Source organism: Protomyctophum parallelum (assembly GCF_964188405.1).
Source record: "Protomyctophum parallelum genome assembly, chromosome: 2".
Lineage (NCBI taxonomy): Eukaryota > Metazoa > Chordata > Actinopteri > Myctophiformes > Myctophidae > Protomyctophum > Protomyctophum parallelum.
The window spans coordinates 34,669,485-34,674,780 of NC_139699.1; the positions used below are offsets into that span (position 1 = coordinate 34,669,485).

Consider the following 5,296-nt stretch of genomic DNA (forward strand, 5'->3'; position numbering starts at 1 on the left):
ATAAACATATAGTTTTGTTATGTAAACACAGGGCAAAGTTACACACTTTGACAATGTGCACAGCATCTCATTAGAATGATTATACTGTCAGCATTGAGCAATACTGCATAACAATGTTTGTAATGCAGAAAAAAACAGCATTGGCTGTACATGTGAATTATGATTAAAAATAAATCTCTGACTTACTGCTGCCCTGACCCTGATCTTCAATGGTCCGTAGTCAGCTATGTACATCTTTTCAGATTTGCTGTAAGTTGAAGACATTCAGACAGAAAGACTGCATTCCTGGGTGGTCGGTTATACACAATGCTCTGTCTTCCTCTGCATCCAGATCCTGAAGATGAGTTCTAACCTGGGAGATTAATAATATTATTATTATTATTATTATTATTATTATTATTATTATTATTATTATTATTATTATTATTATTATTATTATTATTATTATTATTATTATTATAACATGATGCTCTGTCCTCTGGTGGACATCAGTGGTGAAGAAGTACTCACATTTTCACAAGAGTATTAGTATCAATTCCACACTATAGAAATACTCTGTCTTGTCTGTCACATCTCATCCAAAAAAGCAGAGACGTTTCTGTGGCTACCAGAGGGGGGGGGGGGGGGGGGGGGGGGGGGAAATGTGCCATAGTGTCACTCATAGTAAATCAGTGTCATACATATTCTGAAGAAATCCTGGAGACTAATTGACATTCGGTAATTGGATCTTATCATGAAAATAAGAACATCCTATGGTGTATAAAAACAGAGAAAGAGAGAATCCAACACAATTTGCCAGGGAGACCAAGTCTTTGCCACAGACATGTTGATGACCCACCCGACAATGGAGATAATGTTGAGTTCACTGTTGATTGTATATAACAATGATTTTGTTTTTACAGATGTTACCTGTTGTATTTCCTGGCAGCACACATTCTCAGGCTCTGAAGGCATTTTCTGACAATGTCCACACGTGCACCTGTACACAACATAACAACATAACACACACACACACACACACACACACACCGGAATTAGAGGATGTATGATGATGTATCCGAGCGCCCCTCACTTTACACGGCCGGGTGTGAGGGATTTTGTTAGAATATGATCTATATTGTGTATATGAAACCTTTTATTGTGAAGTGCCCGGAGGGTTTACCCGGAAGTGCCTGTTAACATGAGTGTATATATTGGCTGAATAAACTACTCTCGTCAGTTATGTTGTGTGTCAACATGGAGCTGACGAGTGGATGATGAGAGCTGACACTGCTGCCTACTTGTGTCTTATTTCCTCCGTATATACTGACAGTCTCTATAGCTATCTAGACTCTTCCTAAACACTGCAATGGTAGCTCTGCTAACAGGTTATGGGACCCAGCAGGAAAAGTATTGGAAGCCGTGGAGTAGGCTGTGTTTGTTTGACGGAGACGGAAGCCATTTCGAGGTATGGCAGACCAGATTTTTCGCCTACCTGAGACTGCGAGGGCTGAAGAGCACCATATTGAATGCGCCTGACGACGGCGACAATGTGGACGCCGAAAGAAATGAGGAAGCATATGCTGAGCTTATTCAAGTACTCGACGAGAGAAGTTTGTCGTTGATTGTGCATGACGCAGCAGATGATGGGAGGTTGGCGTTGAAGATTCTGAACGATCACTATGCTGGTAAGGGAAAACCAAGAGTGACTAGTTTGTACACAGAGCTTACGTCGCTCCAGAAAGCTGATAATGAAACAATCACAGACTATATTATAAGAGCAGAAACTTCTATCACGGCACTGAGGAATGCGGAAGAGACTATAAGTGACGGCTTATTGACAGCTATGATTCTGAAGGGCCTGCCAGAGTCATACAAGCTATTTTCTATCCACATTACACAAAGTGATGACAAGATGACCTTCGCTGAGTTTAAGACCAAGCTGAGGAGTTACGAGAGCGATGATAAGTTCAGTGGCAAGTGCAACTCTGTCGGCGACAGTGTGATGAAAGGCAAAGACGTGAGACTGTCCTGTTACAACTGCAGCCAGAGGGGGCATAAGGCTTTCGAGTGCACTAAGGCTGCTGTTGGTCGGAGGGAGCAGAGACAGTGGTGCAGTTTTTGCAAAAGTTCCACGCACAACGAGATCAACTGCAGGCGGAGAAGACTGAGAGACGTCAACGTGAAACAACATGCCATGGATGAAGAGGAGCACACGTCCGCTTTCAAGGTTTGCCAAGTGGACGGCGCCGGGGGACCGAAGCAGAGACTCTGTCAGGGCATTGCTCTGAGCAGAGGGCTGATGGTCGACACCGGGGCTACGTCACACATTATGACCGACGTGAAGAAGTTCTGAAACTTCGACGAGAGTTTCGAGCCACGAAAGCATGTTCTGGAGATGGCTGATGGAGTGAGGGCCTCTGGCATAGCGCTGAAGAGAGGTACTGCAAACGTTTGGCTGAGAGATAACAAGGGTCGTGAGGTGGAAACGATGCTGAAGGGGGCGCTCTACGTTCCATCCTTTCCCCAAGACATTTTCTCAGTCAACGCAGCTATATCCAACGGAGCCACAGTCTTCTTCAAAGAGAGACAGAACAAGCTCATCCAAAATGATGGTACGACATTCAACATTAAGGTACATGACAGGATGTTTTACTTAAACACTGTTGATAAGATTACTAATGTTGATGAATGTCATGGGTGTTATGATATCAAAACGTGGCATGAAATTCTAGGACATTGCAACTACGATGATGACTATGATGACTATTCAGGAGCAATTTTTGTTTATTTCTTGAAATCTAAGAGTGACGCAGTCAAAGCTACAGAAAAATACATTGCTGATGTTTCACCTTATGGGAAAATTAAGTGTATTCGATCAGATAATTGTACCGTGTATGCTTCTGGTCTATTTCAAGCATTGCTAAGCAAAAATGCCATCAGACATGAGATCTCAGCTCAGAATGGGACAGCTGAAATAAATAGGAGAACACTGTTTGAAATGGCCAAATGCATGCTGATTGAAAGCAGTTTACCAAAAGAATTGTGGACATATGCAGTAATGACTGCTGCTGTTATTCGAAACAGGTGTTTAAACAAGCGTGTAGGACAGACCCCATATTATATGTTGACAGGAAAGAAGCCAAACCTTTCGAGAATGAGAACATTTGGATCACCATACTATGCATACAAGCAAGACAAGAAAAAGTTGGATTCACGATGTGAAGGAGGTATTTTCGTAGGCTATGACAAAAACAGCCCAGCTTATTTGGTGTTTTATCCTGACACAGGGAAAGTACTTGTAGCTAAACACAGATTGGTAAAGTTCATTCAAAAGAGTGTCATTGCGAGTCAGACACAAACCGAGCAAGAAATGGAGGAGGATGATGGTTGCAGTATAGGGGGGCTGTAAACTATCTACCTAAAGTTAAGGAAACCATTGTAATCCCAAAAGAGACACAAAAACAAGATGCAGAGGCAGAGATGAGTGATCTGGTTGACATTCAGGCAGGTGAAGGTAGCCTTCCAAAAAGAGAAAGGAGACCACCTCAATATTTAAAGGATTACGAGTGTCAAGCAAAATCTGATGACCAGGGAAATGTAACCTTTGATTATTGTTATGGAGTGATGAGAGAAAATGATACATTTACCCTGACTATACTGCCAGAGGGCAAGAATGCAGTGGGGGGTGAAAACAAACAAAAAAAACAGGGTGATGATGCATTATGGTCACAACACAGTAAAACAAAAGAAAAGAAGGAAAAATAAGTGTTTATTTGTGTTTGGGTGATCTGATTGTGATTTATTTAATCTGCTTTTTTGAGTATTTGAAAAGTATTGTATTTGAGAAATGACATGAGTATTTTAAGTTTTATTATTGCAACCAGTAACTTGATGACATAACATGATGACAGATGTAAAAGAGATGCTTACATTTTGCACATATTTATTGAAATGGATTATTTATTATGTGAAAAGATTGTGTAAAATAAGTTGAGATTTAAGGTTTAACATTATTAAGTTTAATGCATTTTAATGTTTACCAATATTCGATCAAGTGGGGGTGTTAGAATATGATCTATATTGTGTATATGAAACCTTTTATTGTGAAGTGCCCGGAGTGCTACCCGGAAGTGCCCGTTAACATGAGTGTATATATTGGCTGAATAAACTACTCTCGTCTGCTGCCTACTTGTGTCTTATTTCCTCCGTATATACTGACAGTCTCTATAGCTATCTAGACTCTTCCTAAACACTGCAATGGTAGCTCTGCTAACAGATTTAATCCCCCTTTTTTAATTCAATCAATCAATACTCCAAAATGTACTTATGTAGGCTCTGGCTGGCACCCAAGTAAAGTAAGTACATTACATTACATATCTTTGAACACGTTTAAGAAGCACTGAGTTAAGTAAGTACTTAGCCCTGGAACATGACTGCCATGATGATTAGTCATGAACCATGGCTAGTAAGTACTTTACATTACATATCCTTGAACACGTTTAAGAAGCACTGAGTTAAGTAAGTAAGTACTTTACATTACATATCCTTGAACATGTTTAAGAAGCACTGAGTTAAGTAAGTAAGTACTTTACATTACATATCCTTGAACACGTTTAAGAATCACTGAGTTAAGTAAGTAAGTACTTTACATTACATATCCTTGAACACGTTTAAGAAGCACTGAGTTAGCGCTGACCAGAAGCAAAGTGAACAAACCATTCAGAAACGTCCTGATGGGACGTTTCTGAATCCGAAAATACTCTATGATCCGAACCGGTTCTTCTTCTGGCTCATCTGCTTCTGGGTCAGATTCTGGGTCGAACAGAAAAGCGTCTTCAGCCATGCTTTGCTTTGTTTACAATAATGTAGAGTTGATACGGAACGGAACAGGAAACTATGGCAACAGTTGTGTTCCTGAGAATTCTCGTGTGTGTGTGTGTGTGTGTGTGTGTGTGTGTGTGTGTGTATTGTGTAATAGTAGCAGCAGTACCTCAGCTTTGTCAGAAGATGGCGCACTTTCCTAACATTCTGCATATTTTTGCTTGTCAATTTTATTTAATTAACACATACAAACATAGACAATACTAACCTGACGCTGCCAGATGAGGGCGGTATTGGGTAACCATGTTCCCCAACACAGCACTCATCTGGGATCTCTCAGGCAGTTGAGCTGACAAAAATCCGTTCCGTACCGGACCAATCAGCGTGAGCTAAGGGCGGGACATGGGCGAAACCGGATGTGAAGCTATATAGACACGTCAATATGATTGGTTGTGTTTGCACGCCCACACGGTGATAGACAGACGGTCCAATC

The 5,296-nt window shown here is 41.0% G+C and overlaps 1 long non-coding RNA gene across 1 annotated transcript; it reads right to left on the bottom strand.

Moving 5' to 3' along the window:
• Positions 1 to 209: 209 nt before the first annotated feature.
• On the bottom strand, positions 210 to 4,831 carry LOC310854471. Its single transcript, XR_014568918.1, has 3 exons — positions 4,699 to 4,831; positions 910 to 979; positions 210 to 352 (listed from the first exon to the last, which is right to left on the bottom strand). It is a non-coding gene; the product is annotated as an uncharacterized lncRNA (long non-coding RNA).
• Positions 4,832 to 5,296: the final 465 nt, after the last annotated feature.